Genomic DNA, 23847 nt, shown 5'->3' with positions numbered 1-23847 from the left:
CTATGTTTATGAGTAAATCCAAAACCAAAGTAAGGCACCAGGACTGGGGCCTTACAACTTTTCAAGGTCAAACTAATACTAATCTTTGTTTCTAACTAATTCTTGGTAATTAAAGCTTGATGTTACAACATATATATAATATACACCCCTTGTTTCCTTCGGCTTTCACTTTTCCGGTCACGGTCGGTTGAAGTGTCTTGCTACAAGGAAAGGCTTCATGGAGGACTATTATAGTCCTTGATAAACACTTTAATTTATGCTTTAATTTGTTTATGCTTATTAATATTGTTTAGTCCTTACTTACTTAAAGTTTTCAAATCATTTTAATAGTTCAATGGTATTGGGTATGTGGCCACCATTCTAGGTTTCATCCCGAGTCAAGAGCCGAACCAAAACCGAACTTTTGTTTTAATACTTATTGTTAACATAATGTATGTAAGACTTGAGTATTATTATTTTTAAGTTTATTTTAATGAATTCTATGGTATTGGGTATGTGGCAACCATCCTCGGTCTTATTCCGAGTCAAGGACCGAACCGAAACCGAACTCTTGTTCAAACACTTTATTTTAACATGTTGTATGTAAACTTGAGTATTATCATTTATAAGTTATTTTAATAAAGTTCTATGGTATTGGGTATGTGGCAACCATCCTCGGTCTTATTCCGAGTCAAGGACCGAACCAAGACCGAACTAAACCGAGTTCACTAGCCTAAGACACACTAGAGTATTTGGGCCACCGAATCTCATATTTTCTCTAAAATTATATTGTAAACTAATTTTAATTCCTTTCTCAAAACACTTAGTATGTTGGATCTAACTTGATCTTATAACAAGTTTGAACCGACAAAACCAAACACTCGCTTAACGGACGTCGAAGTTCTTCTTAATAGAACTACACACTTGGTTAAGCTTCTTTTGATTTCATTGAGTTATCTCATAACACTTTGGAATCTCGTCTTCGAGCTTGACCAATTATCAAGACTCGAACCGACAAATCCGAACACTTGCAAAATCTCGTTTTGGTATCTATTTAACTTTGCAATAATGAAATTATACCCAAATATTTACTTAACTAAGGTTAAGTAAAAACTAATGAATAGAATACCGAGACCTGACTTCGAGTAACTTACTTTTCTAAAACCATTACTTTAATACCGTATGTATTTACATTTTAGTCTTCCAACTTTAATTATTTATGTTACTTGTCAAGTTATTTTAAGCTTTCAAAACCATCTACTAACTCAAGACCCTTTTTAATCTAGGTCTTGCCCGTTGAACTTACCCTTCCCCCATTTTATCACAAACTATCCTTCAAGTTACTTATTTCACGTGAATACATTTCTTCCCCCGTTTTTATTTTTATACTTTGGGGGTAACATGCATACTTATTCAAAACAAGAATGATTTATAATACTCTATCGTCAAACCACAAACTCTAGGGTGTATGATGCTATAATACTTGCTCTATTGTGTGTTATATGTTTTATATGCTTTACGTGCACGAGTGTTTATTTTTATGTTGTTGTGGAGCCTCAATAAGTATGATCATACGCACCCATAACTACTTTAGCCTTGTGCTTGTAGAATAGGGTCTCATTATCCGAGTATGTCGGTTGTTACCAATTAGAAAGGATCCTCATTTACTTATGATTTATATACCGTAATTGTTGCTTTTATTTATAGTCTCATATGCGTTTGTGGATTTCGCTTCATATTATATGTACTCAAACTATGAAATTGCTCACCAACATACGTGTTGACAAATATTATTTTATGCATTATTACAGATTTGATTATTGGTTGATTGGAGTTCGAATATGCTATTTTATTTTGAGACCGTTTAAGTTATTAGAAGAATTAGCAATTAAATTCTTATATTTGGTGTTGTGTATGAACAAGATGTATTTCTTTTGTGATTGAATGAAATTAATGAGTTGTTTAAATATTGTCACTTTAATAGTGTCTTGTGTTCATGGGCAATCCGTTGCACCCCGGCATGTTCCGCCGTCTTTTGTCGGGGTGTGACAAGAACCTTCAAGAATCTCCTATCGGAGATGGTCTAATAATTTATATGATTATTCTTTTTTATAAACATGTATATAAGTGACCTATTATGAAAAAAATGCATACTAATAATTCAAAGTCACTAGTGAGTGGTGACTACCAAACCCTATCGCAGATGGGCATTCACAACTGTTTAAACAGTCGCTACTCGCTAGCTAATTATACATTTTTTTGCAGCATCGATCTTATGCAAATTTTGTCACAAGTACACACTCATCTTAGGTAGGCTTGTATGAGTTCATAATTATACTTTACAGATACACAGACCATATTTTGACTTTATATATGACATATCTACAAGCAGATAGTAACTGTTCCATATCAAAAAAAGTATAAGCAAAATAAGTGCTCATTCATTTTAGCTTTCATTTTTTACAAATGTATTAAGTTTTCATTCCAAAACACTGTTTAGTAACTTTTATCTACGTATCAACTACAACAGTTGTAAGTAAATTCTTTGCTAAATCGACTGTGAAAATATATCTCAAAACTTTAATGAAGAAAAATCTCTCAACATCATTGCTAATGGTTAACCAATGATAGATTAATTACAAATTACCAAGGAGAAGATACTTCTTTGTTTCATCATCAATCGTAAGTAGTCAAATTTTATCTTCTTTTCGTTTAGATTGTTATTAGGTTTCATCTGAAAATATACGTCACTTGAATGTCCAAATGAGCATATAGCCCACTAAAAATTTTACAAAGGACAAATCCGCCCCAACACACATACATACATACATACATACATCATGCATGTGCATGTATATCAATACATGTATATGTATATAGTGATGTAGATACATGCACTTAACTTTAACAGAAGCAGAAGAATAAGGGAAGCTGATTATACCAATGGTAGTAGCAATACAACTTTAGTGTTCTTTAGCACTATAAATGTATGCACCTTTGTTATGCATGGTAGATAATTTATTGGAACACAAAAAAGCCAAAATAACACACTCAACAAGGTTATATCATTTAATAAAAAGAAAATTAATTACATCACACACACCAAAAATTATATTTACATGTGCAATGAAAAAAAAAAAAGAAAGGCCAACGAATGAATCACAGAACGGTGTTGATATGGAGCGCTTTTAGCAGTGAAGTTGCCATCTGTTTCACCAGAACTTGACCTCCAGAACTTTGACCATCTCTTCGTTCTTCAATTAAATTTTGAAGTTTTTGAGGCAAGTTGTTTTCCACGATAAGTTGCTTTGGACGCGGGTGGTGTTCATACACAGCCTGTCACAATTTTATGATATACATTATTAAGTGATTTTACTGTATCTATGCTTTAATAAACATATTATGTTTCAGACCTTTATTAGTTTGAGCAGATTGAGACGAGCTATGGCATCCTGGTGATCAAGTCTTGATATGAGCAATGGCGTCAGCCCATTGACAGCCAATGTAGTATTTATTCGAGATGATTTCCTGCAAATTAAAAACAAAAAATTGTGTAAATTCCAATTATTAAAGACACATATAAGCAATAAAAAACAGTTAAGAAATCATACGTGATGATCTTCAAAAAGGGTTCTAGAATGTGCAAGAAAAACTGTTCGGGTCAGCACTGGAAGAATTTGACCAGTTTTTGAATAGAATCTTTTTTAAGTAAAGCTTGTTCCACTTTCTTGTTGTCATTATCATGTGCCAAACAAACAGCAATTGAATCTAATGCTGTTACAGACCAAAGTTGGTCTTCCAGTAAATTCAAGTAAACATCCATCCCATCATGAGCTCTTAATTGCTCCCTTGAATTACGGGATGCATGGGCCATATCACATAATAAAGGTAATGCGTATTGTCTTAGTGGCGAATCCGACATTATGAAGCGCATCAAGTGTGGAATAATTCCATTTTCAGCTGCTTGTTCTTGTCTCCTTTTGTTTATCTTGCACAGGTTGAATAGTGCATTGAGGACCTTCATAAAAAAGAAATTAACGAGAAATCATATATTTATATGTATGCAATATAAGATAATCATATTCTAACAACTAACCTCGTGATGAATTTGAGAAATGAGAGGACCGTCTTTGAGGTCAAGGTTAGGAATAAGATGTTTGATGGCATCAGCTCTTTGCAGATGTTCCAGGCAGTGTGGATCCGTTGACAAATGATTGATGCATTTTAGCAACTGAAATTCAAGTTACAAACAGGATAACATAAAGTCAAACCTTAAAAAAACGTCAAACAAACTTGACTCACCTTTAACAAGATAGGCGGTTCTATTCTGTTGAACATCTGAAAGAGTCGGTTAAGCAAACTTTGGCTACATATGTAGGACTTCACGGTTGAGTCAGCGCCAGCAAACTCAAGTAGAAGATCTGCAACTTTTTCAAGATACTCGCGAGCCACGTCAGCATTCCATGGTGGGACCATGTGGGACAGGAGTCCTGATGATGTGGCACTCCCTGGTCTAGCATTAAGAACTCCAGAACCAGATAGTACAGCTGATGCTGTGTGAGATGCAACTCCTGATGTGGAGGCCCCATTCTCATTCGATCCCACCACCCCAGTTTTCTTATAAGCTAACTTATGTGGCGTTCTAGCCAGTACGTCAGTGTTAGCAGTCTCTCTTCCACGACTAGAAGCCTCTGTACAGCCACCAAAAAATATATTAAAGAATCAGAACAAGAAAAGAACCATCAGCAGCAGGGTTACGTTTGAAATAAAAAAAAAAATTATCAGCAAATTCAGCCATCAGGAAATCCAGCCCATTAGTTTTCTTCTCATTAGAAGAATGCAAAAGAGGAAGTATAGTTTCATGTTTCTCCAATCCCGTAAGATGGCGAACATACTCAAGCTGACCCGAAAAATGTCGTGAGGGTGGTTCCTTATCCAACAAACTTAAAAGCGGTCTAACATTTTCTTGCTGACCTGTCGAAGAATACCCGTTCGATGCTACATCCATAGATTTTCTATGTCTATCAGTAGATAACCTTCCAAAATTAGAAAGTATTTGTTTAGGTTCAGCATCATGTGAAGGATCAAAATCTTGTGATTTTGATGTAGATGTAAATGGAGGTTCAACACTAGTGTTGCTTGATTGATGTTTATCTGTTTCTAGTGTAAAGAATCTTAAATCAGGTGAATGAGAAGATGAAAGTCTAGAAGATTCTTGTGGGCCAGGTGTAAAAGGATGATCGGTTACAGAATGTTTGACTTTATGGTGGTCAGAATAATCCAAACCGTTGGTTGAACTCTCGCTTTGGATGAAAGTATGATTATTAGGGTCCAGTGGGCCAGAGCAAGACCGTGTGGCTAAACCATCCATTGAAAACCCACCTACGCCAGATATTAAAGCTAGCCTTGCTGCCTCATTTAAGCTATAAAGGGTATTTGTAAGCCTGAGTAATATTCCGTTTTTTGCAGCTATTCGACAAAAATCGTTCCTTAGGGTTGATCTATGAAGCTTAAATACTTGCCACATGCCATCAATAGCTAGGTGGACCATGTCCCTGAAATTCAACAGATAATCAGTTGTTATAAAACAGGATATAGAAAGATACTGTATAAAAATATATCAGATGATCAAGCGTTTGACAAATTTTAGTTATCTAATCAAATATACATAAAATGACCAAAAATAAATAAAAATTGAGAAAGAAAAAACAGTTCACAAATGTAAAAGTACAAAGGTTTAAACACGGGTAAGTAGGTCATTTACCCTTTACTAATAAGTTTCACCACCCGTGATATAAAGCTGATTATTTGACACAAATAATTAGAAGCAGAATCTGCTTAATATAAACATTAAAACTGATAATTTACGACTATAAGTCACAGTAATCATGTATTTAGTTTCATAGCACAAATCCAAACACCCCATACTCATGCAAGGTCTCTTCATGTATAAAAGGATTCACCACAGTGGCACACTTACATAAATGACTAAAACCATAGGTTTGGATCAAATACAAATGAAATTAACGTGCTAAACAATGTTTTAAAAACCGGTATTTTACTTGTACCGGATTGGGTCAAAAAATGGTACAACCGGTTGAACCAGGTTATACCAGAAGGTTCAACCGGTTGAATAGTTTACCAGGTAAACTATTCAAAAATTATAAGTTAATCCATATTAAAAAAATAATGCAAAAATAACCCAAAAGTAAATTATTTCATAACAAAAACTAATCCAAAAGTTAATCCATATTAAAAAAAATAATGCAAAAGCACTCAATTTAAAAAAAAAAAATAGTCCTAAAGTTTACACGTTTGAATGTTAATTGTTGGGTTAAAAGTAATTTTGAAAAAGAAAAAATATAGACCGCAAATATCAAAAAAATCTCGGACATAAAACCGGTTTACCAGTAAAAACCAGTATTTTAGTCAAAAACCGCCGGTACGATGTTCTAGCAAACCGGTCAAAAATATCGGACTCAAAATATCGGCATGCTGTGCGAAATCCGGTTTCTAATACACTGGTGCTAAACGTGATAATCAAGTAGGGTAATTATATATACAATAGGGTAATTATATAATTGCATCATGGAGTAATACATAATTACTACATGATGTAATTACATAATTACTCTACTTGTATATATAATTACCCTACTTGATTCCCACGTTTAGCACGTTAATTTCATTTGTACGTTAACTAATATATATATATATATATAGGATTAGGTTCATTTCAAATGTGTTTCTTGTTGCGAGAAGTGCGAGAAGTCACTACAACCAATCATAATTTTTCTTTTATTTATGAATTTTATTAATAAAAGGTGGTAGTTTAGTACATCGCAAGTAACAAATAATTGGGATAAGTTAACACGTTTTTTATTTATATTTTTTTTATAATATAACCCGTTCCACTTACCATGAAATAATCAATCTATTTATAATACCAGTTTATCAACAAAAGTAACTATCCCCCACCTGTGGCTTAGTGGTAGGAGGCTTGGGTTCTCCATTGGAGACTCAAGTTCGAATCCCACTTATGTCACTTTTGGGTGGATATAAGCAATAAAGGATTTGAGCAAGGCCTTGTGCAAAGGTTGTCAGTTCAAAACCTTGAGTTCAAAACCCTGAGCCCACCCGAGTGTTCGTCCCACCGTGTGCTACGCTTGAGAGTGTTGCTCTTGTGGTGGCACATAGACTATCAAGTGGCGGTCGGCGGTATGGTTTCCCAGGGGAAACCGCCCAAGCAAAACTTTGAAGCCAGCGTGGGCCCGGTTAAGACAACATTGTCTGACCAGAGTATGGCATCTGGCATCGGGGTTTTCCAAATTTGGAGTGCGGTAGCGTAATTACAAGAAAGTCGTCGTTCTAAATTATCACACCTGATACATATATGAACCTACCGAATTCATAAAACCACCGACATAGTGCATAAATGATCACACACACGATAAAATTTACACGTATACAATTCGAGATACGAGATACCTGGTACATATATGAACCTACACACGCTAAAATTTACACACACAATTCAAAATACCACTTACACAGTACATATATGATCCTAGTCTCCTACAGGCGATAAAATTTACGCATGCACAATTCGAAATGCCATCTACACATACATATATGAACCTACACAATACATAAATGATCCTACATATTATAAAATAAGTACATACATGAACCTACACGCGATAAAGCTTACACATACACAATTCGAAAACCACCTACACAGAACAAAATAACCTTTTTTTTACATTAAACTGCATATAATAAATAACGTATCATGCTAATAGCCTACAATTATATAATTTTCACATGCATATTCGTGACACCACCTACACAGTACATATATGAACCTACGCAAGTACGCAGTACAAAATATAATTTACACAAGTCACATACTATAGTGTAGAACGTTCTTTTCGGTGTTGGCAACTTCCATGGGAAACAAATATAAAGCGACACAAATCCTACACGGTATTTAAACTATTCCCAATGTTTAAACTAAAAAATAATGTTAAAGCATAAAGAAACATGAATAAAACGGAAATCACACACACAATACACTATTAGACATTCGTTTATTTCGTCAACACATCAACAACCACCATACCCATAGCAAAGCTACTAGTAGGGTCTGGGGAGGGTGGGATGTAGGCAAACCTTACCTCTATCTTTAAGGATAGAAAGGCTGCTTTCAGAGAGACCCTCGGCTCAACGTTAAACAATGCAAAAAAACAAAAACAAAAAATAACAAAACTATATATATATATATATATAGGGAGAGGATCATGAGAGAACTCCATTTTATGGAGAGAACTAATAATGAAGTATTTTTAATTTAATTAAAAAAAATATTTTTAAAATTTTTTTTCTTTCATCCTTCTTATATGTTGTTATTCTTCACCACAAAAAAATATAAAAATGAAAAAAATAAAAAAAATTAACATTGCAATGCATATATGCAAATACATCGACTTTTTTTATAATGCATATGTGCAATATTGTGCTTTTGTTATTTGAAATAGTGTTGAATAGCATATATATAGTTGTTTGTATTGTATATTTGCAATAGTGTTATATTATATAAAAAAATTAAAAAAAAATCAATATAGCGCATATGTGCATTAGTGTTGTATTACATATATGCAATAATGTGTTTTGCACATGATTATTAGTGTCGTGTTTGCATATATTCAATAGTGTGTATTAGATAATGTATTTGTGTTGTATTATATGCAATAAAACATTATTTTATATATACAATACACATTAATGCACATACGCATTACATCAACCGTTTTTTTTAGGAACAATATCATCTTATTAGATGGAGGAAAGAAAAAAAATCACAAAATAATTTTTTAAAAATAGTTAAAAATAATTATTTACTAGTTCTCTCTTTAAATGGAGTTCTCTCTAGATCCCACCTTATATATATATATAGGATCAGGATCAGGATCAGGATCAGGATCATGAGAGAACTTTTTTGAAATTGAGAACTATGAGAACCATTTTGGACCACCAAAAACCTAAAAATAAAAAAAAATCATAAAATAAAAAAAAAACACAAAAATCAAAAAAGTAAAAAAACAAAATTCTTATTTTATCATCCCAGTTTCATAAAAAAAAACTTGGTTTAGTTAAATTATATACACATGTATAATATATACATATATGTACATTTTCATGTTTTTTTTGTACACGTGTATAATTTAAGATAAATGATACTGTACATATGTGTATATTACATAATTAAAGATTATATAAAATTATACATATGTGTATAATACTACGTTTTTTTTTTGTTTTTTTTATTTTTTTTTTGTTTTTTTTTTAATTTTTTTAATGAAACCGGAATGAAATATAAGAATTTTGGTTTTTTTACTTTTTAAAAATTTTTATTATTTTTTGTTTTATGATTTTTTTAAATATTTTTTAAAGGTGTTTTTAGTGGTCTAAAATGGTTCTCAAAGTTCTCAATTTGCAAAGGGTTCTCTTAGGATCCTTACCTATATATATATATATATATATATATATATATATATATATATATATATATATATGAAGCTGCAACTAATCGAAGAAAAATAGAAAGGATAAAGTAAAACCTATGTAACATATATTACATGAAACGAGATGAGCAATAACGCATGCAGTAACCTACGCTATATTAAGATCTAGACCCCTAGACAAAGTTAAGACCACCAAATACCCTCCTAAAAGTACATAACCTTAATTCTGCGTCTCCATGAACTCCTATATGGACCATGTCCTCAAAGAGGTTTAATTCCATCAAATCATGCCTAATACGCTCATTCCAAGTCGGTTTGGGTATACCTCTACTCCTCTTTCCCTCTACACCAAGGGTTTCTACCACCCACCGATGCAGACTCTTGTCTCCTCTTCACATGCCCAAACCACCTCAGCCAACCTTCCCTAGTTTTATTTGAAATACTAGTTACCCCTAATCTTTCCCTAAAGACCTCGTTTCTAATCCGATCCAACCTAGTGTGCCCACACATCCATCTCAAAATCCTCATCTTTGCTACCTCCAACTTACATGACTGTGTTTTCTTGATTGCCCAACAATCAGTTCCGTATAACATTGCAGATCTAATGGCAACCCTTTAAAATTTCCGTTTTAGTTTAACTGGGAATTTCTTGTCGCACAATACCCCCGTTACCGCTCTCCATCTACACCAACCTGCTTGAACACGGTGGGCTACATCTTTGTCTATCTCTCCATTGCTTTGTACGAAAGATCCTAGATACTTGAAATTGGTTGCCTGCGAAACTATTTGACCCTCAATGGTGATGTGAGTGTCTTCCTCACCACCTGTATCACTAAAGTCACTAATAAAGATACTCTGTCTTATATCGACTAATCCTTAAACCTTTACCTTCGAGAGCTGCACGCCACTCCTCTAGCCTCACATTTAGGCTGTGTTTCCTCTGTGCAATTAACACAATATCATCTGCAAAAAGTAGGCACCACGGGACTGCCTCCTGAATCGATTTTGACAACTCATCCCAGACCACAGCAAAGAGAAATGGGATCCATGCACATCCTTGATGTAGTCCTATCTCCCTAGGGAAAAAAACAGTATCCCCCACGAGTGCACGAACACTCGTTGTGGTCTTGGAATACATATCCCTAATTAAGTCTATATACTTCCCCGGGATACCTTGACCCTCCAGACTATCCCAAATCAGTCAACGCGGAACACTATCATACGCCTTCTCTAGATCAATGAATACCATATGCAGGTCTCTCTTGTTCTCTATACTTCTCAATCAGTTTAGTCTCCTCAGAATATGTATCGCTTCAGTAGTTGACCTCCCTTGCATGAAACCAAATTGGTTTGTCGTAACTTGTGTCTCTCCTAAGTCTAGTGTCAATTATTCTCTCCCATAACTTCATAGTATGTCCAAGGAGCTTAATCCCTCTATAGTTACAAGATTGGGTGTCACCCTTGATATTGTAAAGCGGTATGACCCTACACCTCCACTTCCACTGATCTGGCATTTTTCAAGGTTGAACAAAGTAGTTAACCATTGGTAGGGGTGTGCGTGGTGCGGTTCGGTGCGGTTTTTGACTAAAACCGAACCAAAAACCAAACTTTCGATTTTATGATTTTTTTAAACCATTCGGTTTCGGTTTTTTCAGTTTTTGGTTTTTGGGTTCGGTTCAGCTTTGGATGCGGTTTTTTTGGTATTGCTAATCGATCCACAACTTTTTGGGCCAAAAACCCAAGATATTGAAATTGGGCATGATATTTAAAAAAAAAACCTAATTATTAATAGAATATTGAATGCTTGGACTTCAAATATTAAAAAGCTAATAAAAGATACATTTGAAATCAAAAATCAAAATCAAAATCAAAATCTAGTACTATTAGTTATTAACCATATCTAGAAACCAAATATATTTGTTATTAACCATATGTTAAAACTAAACAAATAGTCATCGGTAGATTTTGCTTTAATGGTTACGGACTTACGATTAAGATATTATGGTTATTTCAATTTTTAGTTATTCGGTTCGATTCGTTTTTCTCGGTTTTTAACAAAATACAAAACCGAACCACAACCAATATTTCGGTTTTTGGTAAAGTTCAAAACCAAACCACCGGAATCTAGTACGGTTTGGTTTTTTTGGTTCGGTTTTTTTGGTTTTTTCGGTTTTTTGCACACCCCTAACCATTGGACTCCTTGTTATCCCAAACATATCCACACCTCAATCAACATGTTATCTAAACCAACTGCCTTAGCCTTTCCCATCCTCCTAAGTGCCATCTTCATCACTTCATGTGTAATGCGCCAACAATAGCAGCTATTCCGTTGCCGCCTTAGAGTAATGAGGTTGTCGCTTTCTTCTTGATAATCCCACTCGATGTTAAAGAGATTGTGGAAATGCGTTTGCCACCTTAACTTAATGTCCTTCTCGTCGACCAAGACACGCCAACACATACGTTTGCCAACATAATGTTATAGAGATTATGGAAATACGTTTGCCACCTTATTTCGTCAACACATATGAATTTGAATTCAACATGTAACTACACTTTCACAAAATCGCCTACACAGACTTGTATGTTTCTAATTTAGATGTGTAGGTAGGTAGTATATGAAGAAAACCATAATATACAACATAATGTTGTAGAATTTATTGTTATGTTGTGGTCTCCGATCCATCATGGGTCGGGTCCGGTTTAGACGAATAGACAGAATTAGGAGATTAAGCTGTTTGAGTTTTGGCCAAGCCCAAAAGCTCTAATCAGGCCCAGTTTAGTTAAAGGGTTAAACCCTAATTGTCTAGTCTATATATTCTCTCCTGTACTTGTAAGTTGGTATCACTCAATAATAAGAAAACCCTAGTTATCGACAGTGGACGTAGGTCATACACCGTGACCGAACCACTTAAATCCTTGTGTCTCTTTCGTTTATTCTTTCGGTTTTACTATTGTATTCGTGTTTGTGTGTGACTCCGAACCTAACATTTATGTGCTTTATTTACAAATCCTAAAACCAAATAAACAACTTATACAACCATAAACTCCCAAAGAGTTAAGTGTTATTTTAATACCTGTGGTTTGTTCAATTACGCAACTTTAGTACCGTTTTTAAATTTTTTGCAACTGGCTACCTCACGTTTCTAAAACTTGACATTTTAGTACCTTTTTCTAACACCGTTTATTTTTGTTTGTTAAGTCGAGGGTAAACTAGTAATTTCATTTCTTTTATTTACAAAAATCAAAAGGTTGAAGAATTGAATTAAAAGCTAAACTCTTTGAAAGTAGAAGGACCTTTGTGCAACTTTCAAAAAAATAAATCCCAACCCTGTTCCCTTCCCGTTTTTCCGATCACAGCCATCTCGCGCCACCGGCTAGCTTGGTTGACTTTTCCGGCGAACTCCAAACGGTTAGCAAGACCGCTTCAAAACATCAATTATTTTCTATTTCGAAATCATAACGTATAAAAACTATCTTCTAATCTTTGGCTCGAGTTAATTCGGTTTTAAAAACCAATAATCTTTATTATTCATGAACTTGAAATCGACTTTAAAACCATAATAATCATATTAGACACGCTAGCTGTTGTTGATTTAGCTTAAATACAAACACCCATACTTACTCATTCGATGATTGCGAACACACTCATACGCTTAATTCTCTCAAACATCAACTCTGTGATCATCTTGAAACTCGCCACCGACCGGAAACTTGAACTAGTCAACTAACATCAATTCGTCCACTTATCAGGTAATTGATTCGTGCTTCATGCACGTCCTTATGTAGAGAACAAAATCCCTCTCTCAAATTACATTAACAGAAAACAATTATCGATCAATTTGGGGATTTCATTTCTAAGGTTTATGAGGATTCATTAAAACTTCTATATAAAAACATTCAGAACCAACTCATATACAACTAAATTACTTGCTGGAGTGGTTTGTGCATCCCAGGTCAAACTTTGGTTCCCCTATAGACTCGGGTTCGAGTCCCGGTCATCTCTCGAAATTTTTTAATTTATGATAAAAACCTGAAATTACTAGTTTACCCTTGACTTAACGAACAAAAACAAACGGAGTTAGAAAAAGGTACTTAAATGGCAAGTTTTAGAAACATGAGGTAGCCATTTGCAAGAAATTTAAAAATGGTACTAAAGTTGCGTAATTGAACAAACCACAGGTACTAAAATGGCACTTAACTCATTCCCAAAAGTATCAGAATTTTATTTTCAAAATTTTAATGAAAGAATAAAATAGTAAAATCATATATGACTCTATGACCATTAATTAAGCATAAAAAAAATGAAACCGCTAAATGCATTAATATCTAGCTTAATGAGGGCTACATCGAAAAGGCATATGCACCCTTTTTAATTAAAAAAAAATATGTCATAAACATGTGTTTGTATTAGTTAATTAGAGGGAATAATAATTGTTATTGTAAATGATAATAAGGAGATTACAAGATATATATAAACTTGAGTAATACAAACTAGACCCTATACAATTAGACATTATTTAAATATGGAATAATACCTTGTCTAACATCCCCCCGCAAGCTAAGGCCGGGAAGCGACTCTTAGCTTGGATCGAAGAAAGAGAAAACGCTGAGTAGACAGAGGCTTTGTAAGAGAGGGTGAAGGGGAGTGAAGATTGTTAAGTTGAGAAGATTTGAATGAAAAATAGAGTTCATTGAAACGAACATGCCGGGCAATGTATGTCCGCTCGGTTTCGGGGTCAAAGCACCGATAACCATGATGATGGGAGCTATATCCGAGAAAGACATATGGAGTGGAGCGGAAGTCAATTTTGTGTCTGTTGTAAGGACGTAGGTGGGGAAAACATTGTGAACCAAAGACTTTTAAAAAGGAATAATCGGGTGGATGACGAAAAAGATGTTAAAAGGGAGAGAGAGAAGAATTGGAGCGTGAAGGCATGCGGTTAATAAGGTAGACAGCGGTTTCAAAGGCAAAATGCCAGAAACTATGTGGCACATGAGATTGAGCAAGTAAAGTGAGACCTGTTTCAACCACGTGTCGGTGTCGACGTTCCACAACACCATTTTGTTCGCTGGTGTGTGGACATGAAAGGCGATGAAGAATGCCTAATGATTGAAAGAAGGTGGATAGAGACCGAAATTCTCCACCCCCATCAGTTTGGACCTGTTTAAGTTTGGTGTGAAATTGTCGTTCAACCATAACCATAAATTGTTTAAAAATATTATAGACATCAGATTTATGTTTAAATGGAAAAATCCACATGAATTTGGAAAAGTGATCTACACACAAAAGAAAATAATTGTGACCCTCACTAGATGGAATCGAGGCGGGTCCCCAGACGTCACAAATAAGCAAATCTAAAATATGTGTACTTTTAAAAGTAGAAGATAACAAATGTAATTTTGATGATTTTCCAATAGAACAAGGTTCACAAAAAGAAACAGAACAATTATTGTTATTCAAAGGTAAATGATAAAAAGACAACATTGACTTCAAAAGCTGAGGATGAGGATGTCCCAATCTTTGATGCCAAATGTTGGAGGAAGCACGATGAGTTGAAAAGGCAGTTTTAGAGATAGCTTGTTGTCTTGGAAGCTGAAGTGAGTAGAGCCATGGACCCGTGAGGAGGGTAGTGTGTGTAGACTTGTCCTTCACAGAAAAGAAAGAATCATGAAATTCAAAATAAACATAATTATCACGACAAAAAATTTTGAACAGAAAGGAGGTTTTGTTTAATTTCAGGAACATGTAGGATATTGGTAAGATTAAAGGTACGGTTTGGGGAATTAAATTTGGATGAGCCAATATGTAAAATTGGTAGACCCTTACCATTGCCAACATGAAGGTTGTCAACGCCATGATATGCATCGGAATGCTCGAAACTAGAGAGATCTGGGGCAACATGATGACTAGAGCCCGTGTCCGGGAGCCAAGAAGAAGAAGCATATGACCTGGAATCTGCAAAATTAGCCGATGGCTGCTGTCTTGAGCGAACAGTACCTGGGTCCCGATTAGGACAGTGAGTGGGGAGATGCCCTATGCCACACCTATGACAGGATCCATAAACTACGTTCTGATTTGATGCCCAACTGAATTGACTGCGATTTCCACCACTAGGGCCACCCGAGCGATTAGAGCTACCACGTCCACGATTGTTACCCTGCCGATTGTTGAAGCGATTGTTGTCGGATCGATTAGTGTAGAAGGCTTGGGGCTGACATGGCAACTGAAGTTGCACACCAAGTTGGGCGGCCAATTGTTGAACCGCCTGAACAGCCGCATCTAATGGCGGTGTAGGGCTGCCTCCGGTGGGTTTAGCCGAAGATGGAGCCATGGCTAAGAATGCTTGAGTAGGTGGAACAACGGGCAGAACGTTTAAGCATATAGTCGTGATCAGCAATCACGGCATGAAGTTCGTTGTAAGCAAATTGACGAGCAAGGGCCGTGGTCTTAACGCCATGGTATTCGTCACGTAGGCCAGAAATAACCATCATAACAAGGTCTTTTTCTTTCAAGGGTTCGCCAATATTAGCTAGGGCAGAGGCATATTCTTGTGCACGCTGGAGGTATGCTGTAGGGGTTTCATCGGCCTTCATCTCAATCCTTAAAAGTTGTGTTTTTAAGGTATATTCTCGGGAGGAAGTATGAGGTGCAAAGGCCCGCTCTAGGGCAAGCCAAAGGTCACGGGCAGTAAGAATGCCTCTGGCATGATGTAAAGCGCCCTCAGAGATAGTGGAGATAAGGAGCATCCGAACGTGTGCATCGTTGGAAAGCCAGATTAGGTACTGTGGATTGGGTTGGGATTCGGGTGGTGGTGCAGGTGCATTATCTTTGGGAGGGTCAGCAGGAACATTAACAATTATGGTGGTTGGAGGGCAGGGTATGGTTCCGTCAATATAACCAAAAAGATTATTGGTGACTAAGAACGGGTGAATAACCAATAACCAGGAACTGTAGTTATCGGAGTTGAGGGTAAATCCAAACTTGTGGGAGTTGTGGACTGCTTTTTCTTTTTGATCAAAAGCAGTGAGGGTGGCCATAGGTAATTGGTTTTAGAAAAAGAAAGAAAGAGGAAGATTGGAGGGGTGGTACAGGGGAGGAAGACAGCAGCAAGGCTGCTGATCTGTGATCAGGAAAAAAAAATAGAGGTAGGGCCGGCAGGTTTGTGCTGCAGAAATTAGGGTTAGGAATAACCTGGCTCTGATACAAAGTTAATTAGAGGGAATAATAATTGTTATTGTAAATGATAATAAGAAGATTACAAGATATATATAGACTTGAATAATACAAACTAGATCCTATACAATTAGACATTATTTAAATATGGAATAATATCTTGTCTAACAGTATTTACGAATTTACCATTTCTTTTGTAAACCATTGATCAAACACAATCAATGGTTAAGATTCACTTCTCGTTATAATATCACTTCTCGCATGAATCATCCCCCATACACACACACAATATGCTTTAGTATGAAACTTTGTATACAAGTCACATACCTGTATTTTGCATAATCAGCCTCAAGAAATCCCACAAGAATAGGTATTCCACGGCATGCGATAAACATTTGCAATGTCAATGAGCTGTAACAAAAAAACCACCACCTCAATCCATAACTATTGTATAGTAAAGCACAACAAAATATGAAGTTTTTTAAAGATAAAAGAACAATTTATTCAAGTTAGCAAGACATGAGATAATTAAATACCTTGACTGACAAAGTTGCTGCAAAAAGTAAGCAGCTTCCATACGAACTTCTCGTGTTCTATATGGCACTGCAAAGCCCATCACAACAGGGACCTAGAGACATTGATAATTGGAATAAATTGAAGTCATATCTTACAATTAAATTACGTATACATAAATAATCTACAACTGTAACCTACAGTACACAGTACTTACAAGGCCAACAAGACAAGCATTTTCCTGGAAGTCAGTGTTATCCTTGATAATTTGATTTAAAACCTGCAGCACAGAGCATATAACCTGCACCTAGAAAATAGCAGTAAAATACATTACTAAATATCTACTATTATAAGTTTATAACTTAAAGAAGAATACAAATAGCAAGCTTTGTTTAATTGGCATACCCGTGTCCTAGGAAGCTCAAGCAATTCCAAAAGAGGAAGCAACCCATGTTGGGTCATAAAGACATGTTTCTGCTCAGGGCGACGTTGGAAAAACATAGTTAACTTGTGACAGGATGACATAATCACATCTTCTGATTCTTCTGGCCTCAATTGTGAAACTAGTTTGCCAAATTCAACAGCCTACATATTTTGTGCAGAATATAGCGTAATTCAACAACTACTAAGTGATAAATTAATAACAGAATAGATAGTGCGCACCTGAAGGTGGCTAAGATTGTCCGCAGGTCGTTTATCATCAAAGCCCTAATAAGCAAAAAAATTAGAGAAGTCAAGACCGATCGTGAAGAAGTCAACACTCAACAGCATAAAGTCACAAAACTTACCAGACCATCAATACCGATTATATCCTCCTTTACAACACCCATCATTAAATGAAGTATATCTCCCCCATTAGACTGGCCTGGTTCATTCTCCATTTGTTTTTGAGCAATTGTAGCTCTTAATTGTGTAGCCAGATCAGGTTTTCCACTATCGGTAGCAAATGTGTTACCTTGAGTCACATGTGATGATGCAGATGTTGAAGCTTCAGCTGACCGATCGTCCAGATGGTTTTTATCTATTGGTTGAAATAAATCTTCCAATGAAGCATCACCAGGTGTATCACTAAACTTACTGAGCTCAATTCCTTCAGTTATTCTTCCAGCCTTCAGATTCTACATCAAAAATTGGAAAAAAAATGCATATGAACATATGGCCCTGAATTTAGACTTTTCCATGAAAGAATATAATGTAATGTACCTTTTGAGAACTGTTGTCATGTGCTTTACGCCCAGAATTATGTGCACTGCTATAAGTAGCAACAGAACTTCCAGTCTCTTTTACTTTTTCATCTACTGTGGTTTTAGACTTTGACTTTGGAGATCCAGATTCACCATTTGTTAGCATTACCTCAGTAGGATTCAATTCTGATGACTCATTGACATCTGTTTGATAAGCTGATTCAGCATTAGCAGAAGATGCTAGTGGTGGCTTTTCATGAATCGCTAAGGTGGCAACTTGATCTGCTGACACATCAGCTTCAGATGCATCTGGTTTTTCTTTGACAGTTGAGTTATTTCCCTCATAAGAATTACCAGCAAGAGAAACCTCAGCTATTAGCAACTCTGTTTTACTTTCCTGAAATTGAAATTTCAATTATTAGTAAAAAAGAAACCCTATATTGCCAGCAATAAAAGCCTCTAAATTTGGTATTTATTAGTTCAGATTACAAGGGGATACTTTAACATTCTCTGCAGATAGATTCTCAACAGTGCTTAAGTCATCTGCATTTTAACTTTTGACACCCACTGAACCATCATCATCTATATTTCTGCAAAATAGATACAAAAGCGTGTGATTAAAAGATCAGAAGTCATGCATACATAAGATTCATATCCTGGTTACCAAATGATTCACGCAGTCATGTAATTGTTTGCTTCGGTTAATAGTTAATCATATAATTACCTTAAAGTGCCACTATGCCGGAGCGAAGACTGCAATACAACACGCCTAGAATTTTGTATCCAAGGGTGGGAAAGTAGTGTCTTTGCATCAGGTCTCAGCCTTGCATCCTGAAAAACATGAAGTTAAATTTTATATGGAACACACATCACAGGCTAATTATGCTAATATGCAAGCACAAAGCCAAATTAAAATAAAATATAATTAAACCTTACCTTTTTAAAGCACTGGCGGAAAAATCCGTTAGGCCAGGTGACAAGTTATCTGGTATTGGAGGATGCTCGTCCTGAAGTAAAATTGAAAAATTCAGTTATGGTAATTTGACCATCAACAAAAGTTCTGTAACTGGGTCAGGTAATTAAATCGACCTGAACGATCCTAAAGAGAGCGGGCATGGGTTGAAGATCATAGTAAGGAGGAACACAAGTAAGTAGCTCAATCACAGTACAACCCACACTCCATATATCAGATGCAGCACAAACTCCTGACATTTCAATGACCTGAAAATAAAATTAAATAAAGACCTGAATGTAAACTTTGCTATATGATCTCAATATCCATATACTACCTAGTAAATATGAAGTTCTCATTTAAAGTTGCACATATAGAAGCGAATACCTCGGGAGCCATCCAGTAAGGCGTGCCAACAACTGAATGTGTATTAAGATCAGCCTCAGTTAACTTTGTGGCTACCCCAAAATCTGCTAATTTAACAAGACCCTGAAAAGGATAGTTGACAGATGTAAAAAGGTAAGATCAATTTTAGAACTAGAAAAACAAAGACAATGAAATGAAGTGTAATGTGATTGGTGATATGAGCATATCTGTCTCTCACATTAATAAGCCCCAAAACAACTATTTTTGCATGATAACTAAATAACTAGGTCAGCATACTCAAACATGAAACATTATGTCCACACCAGCAAATATTGCCTGTTTGGAGTCCACGCCAGTATGTAACCAGTTTCAAGAGTAAAATACACACTTTTGGTCAAATTCAACAAGTTCTAAAAAAGAGTTTATGAACTTATCTGCAAAAACTGAAAGAAGTGTTTTTAAACCACCCTAAATATCTACAGGATTATACAGTGCATTAAGTCCCAAACTAAACTTAAAGTGACCCAGAGCAATGATTTAAACATATTAATTGTACACTATAAACATTTACATACCTCTTTAGTAGTCAGAATATTAGCACCCTTAATATCCCGATGAATAACCCCTTGTTCATGTAAATATACCAAGCCTTCCAAAACCTGCCAGCATGATAAAATCATAAATACCAAATTTTAGTTCAAACAGAGATATTGGAGGCAAGTAACAAACCTGAGCTATATAAACAACCACCAGTGATTCAGGAAATGGTCCAAACTTGTTCGGTTTGATGATATTTGCAAGTGAGCCATTCTCCACATATCTAAGGTTGAAAAAAAGAGCCATCTTTCAAACGAGGTCATTGATAAACATATAAAACCTAAATAAACTACAATACTAACTCAAGAATTATATGAAGATGTGTCTTTGTCTTTAAGGATCCAAGATATTTGACTATATTTTTGTGGTTTAAATTCTGCATCATAAACATAGAAGTATCATCAATCTGATAACTTAGACAGTCATAAATTATCATGAACCAGAAGCACTATCCAAGTGATTCAAATATTCATCTACTGTTTGTGAAAATATAAACAATTTACAAAGTCAAAACAAGAGAATTACCTTAAGCAAGTCAATCTCTTGCTGAGAAATTACCATAGATCCAGAATTTGTACACACAGAAAGCAAAAAAAAAAGTTAATATATTATAAAATAAGGTAGTTATGCAACAACATGTTAATTGACTAATAGAATATTTTTATGATAAACCAATAGACACACAAGAGGGATAATAAAATGCATCACATAACATATTTGAAACAATTAATATTCACTGTACTAAAACAGATTAGATAGAAAAACCTATAACATATACAAGGAAACAAAGACACCATAGCTGTGTAAGAGAAATAGTGTTACTATGCTTTACCAAAAACCTAAAGACCCCGCTACCAGACAATTTTAATACACTTGCATAGGCAAAAGAACAAAAACAGTTAAATCATACCATGATAATGTTAAGATCCTCCTGTGCAATATTCTCTAAGGAAACTTGTTTTATTGCAACAAAATCTCCATTTTCCAAGTCCAGACCCTTGTATACTCGACCATATGCTCCTTTCCCAATCTCATCTCCAAGCATCTTCAAAATTCCAAAAACATAACACATATAGATTCAATATGTAAGATAAACTCATTAAACTCATAGATCATGCCAAAAATAGACCAATTAAAAATAGACAAACTTTCCATCAGAACAAAACATGAAATTAAAACCAAACCCAATGCACAATGACAGAATTGGTGTTATTACACAATATCTCCCTTGGATCGCGTATCCGCATAAAAAAAATGCTTTCATAACTCCAAACCGCTGCCTTCCGATCACAAGAGAGTATTTTGTTGACCTAGGTATCCCCTATCTACTGTAGAAATGTTTATTTAATGGCAATTATAGTAGATACCTAATAAGGATATCTTCTAGACTTCTATTTATACAAAATCACTCACTCAGTTTAAAAAAGAAATAAATTCACAGCCTACGGGTCGTAAAAACTCGGTTTTACAGTTAAACTTACCCAAGGCAAAACAAACTTACTGATTCGCTGTACTTTACAAATAAAAAGTCAAATTAGATCTGCTCACAACTTAAACTTCCATAGCGTATTTTCGCGTAGCTTTCGTCATAAAGTCGATTCACTCGTCTAATTATTCTCATAACTTATATAACTTTGGAAGTACATAAGTCCAGAGCCGGCCCAAAGGGGAGTCGAGGAGGTCGACGGACCCAGGCCCATTCCCCATAGAGGCCCATAAATGTTAAAAAAGTTTATATATATTTTATATATAAATTTTTAAAAAACATAAGTATACAAAATGACTCCTTGGTGCAATGGAAACTGGAAAGAGTGGTGGTCTATGGAATCCAAAGTCATGGGTTCAATTCCCATTGGTGTTGCTTTTAATTTTATAGAAAAAAAATTTCTTTGTGTTTTATATGTGCTCTTTTAGTAACTTTTTATTATCTCTTTTCAGTTTTGGTCCGTATTGGGCTTTGGAAATGCAACTCAATTAGTAAAACTGTAAACATATTTATCACATAATAAAAAATGTGATTCCAGAGTCCCTTTTAGTACCCAAAATTTTAAGAGATTCTCGGAGACGGTCCTGTACATAACAGATGGCGAGTAACCTATTGAATCAGGAGTGTATATCATTTATGATTGTGAAATTGAAAACCTTACAGTCTAGCATTTAAAAAATCCAAAGCCCTAACGCTACAAAAAGTCACGACATCCGACCGAGTTCTAACTCCTAACATTTAACCTTTTCGGTTTTTCACACTTCACATTCAATATTCCCGCGCTAGATTACTTAAACTACTCCTGGTTTAGAGCAGATTAAACTTCCTTTACATTCCAAAACAAAATTACAATACCACAAAACTCAGCAATGAGATCTCAAGCTACATCTGCTTACCTAACTTGCAGCCCTAAATTGCCAAATTACAAACAAAACCAACAGTTTTCAATCAAATTCTATCTATACAGTATAAATTAATCATCCAAAGTCAAAATCACGCGTCAATTTTGACCTAAACACGGTAAAAAATTTGGCCGAAACAATAGACATTACTCACATATTTATTATCCAACGTCTTGGACTTGTGTAAGGCGGTGGTGGCCGGTTGCCGAGACATATCGCACTATTTGAATTTGAGTAACTGAGGGTTTTCACTATTCAGTAACCCTAGAACAATGATTCCGCCATTAATTGTGAATTGAAGTGGTTTAAAGCGTCAAGGCAGTTTAGGTTTATGTAATTTAGGGCTAAAGACGATGAAGTGTAAAGAAGATACTTATGTGTTGTAACTTGTATGTAGCGCGTTGGATCACACTTCTGGTAGCTAATGAGAGTTAGAAGTTCGTTGCTCAGTAGTTAAGAATAGTTAATGGCTCAGGGGTATAATGGTCTTTTGAGTTTTGACAGGTTTGGTTAAACGAAGGTTTAAGTTGTTTCTTTACAAGTTTAGAAAGTTGAGGGGTGCATATGAAACTTTGGGTAACCAGTTAGTCAGCATTTGAGGATTGGTTATAAGCTTGTAAATTATTAGATCATTCAACGCCTAATTTAGTTCTCTTGATTCTCTCACGTATTTCGCTTAATACTTGGTCTGCGGATGTTTACATGAGTTATACTTGATCATTGAAAGTTTATATGTATTATACTTAACCCGTGAATAAAGTATATATCCATGTACACTATTTTATTTAAAATCAATACAAGCATTTAGTTTATGATAGAAGTTGTTGTTGATGATTTATTAGTGTACATGTCTATAGATAATTGTTCAGATAGAGCTAGATACTTCCCGAGTATAGTTGGTGGTTGTTCAAGGAAAGTATGGGTACATATACTAAAGTGTAAAGATGAAACTTTTAATAAATTCAAGTAGTGGAAAGTTTTAGTTACAAAGTGAACGGGAAAGAAGACTAAAAAGCTTAGAACATATAATGGTTTGGAGTTATGTAGTGGGTGTTTTAACAAGGTTTGCATATAGTAGGGGAATTTTAAGCATTTAACTATGCCTGACACCCCTCAACAAAATGGTTCGGTTGAAATAATGAAAAAACCTTTTTTTGAACAATGTTAGGT

General features: G+C 35.2%; 1 pseudogene across 1 annotated transcript; it reads right to left on the bottom strand.

Annotated features, from left to right (window-relative positions):
- Window positions 1-2873: 2873 nt before the first annotated feature.
- On the bottom strand, window positions 2874-23027 carry LOC143541666 (MAP3K epsilon protein kinase 1-like; annotated as a pseudogene). Its single transcript, XR_013136788.1, has 24 exons — window positions 22832-23027; window positions 21200-21334; window positions 20815-20835; window positions 20592-20665; window positions 20422-20512; window positions 20268-20351; window positions 19714-19815; window positions 19464-19595; window positions 19311-19381; window positions 19099-19205; window positions 18874-18964; window positions 18394-18771; window positions 17979-18308; window positions 17854-17898; window positions 17596-17775; window positions 17408-17497; window positions 17214-17305; window positions 17005-17088; window positions 4765-5534; window positions 4282-4673; window positions 4076-4210; window positions 3591-3997; window positions 3393-3507; window positions 2874-3315 (listed from the first exon to the last, which is right to left on the bottom strand). The product of XR_013136788.1 is annotated as an MAP3K epsilon protein kinase 1-like (transcript).
- Window positions 23028-23847: the final 820 nt, after the last annotated feature.

The sequence above is a fragment of the Bidens hawaiensis genome, unplaced genomic scaffold (genome assembly GCF_021521415.1).
Source record: "Bidens hawaiensis isolate Kalapana, Puna unplaced genomic scaffold, B.hawaiensis_p1.1 tig00012634_1, whole genome shotgun sequence".
NCBI lineage: Eukaryota > Viridiplantae > Streptophyta > Magnoliopsida > Asterales > Asteraceae > Bidens > Bidens hawaiensis.
This window is presented reverse-complemented; position numbering and strand designations above follow the sequence as displayed.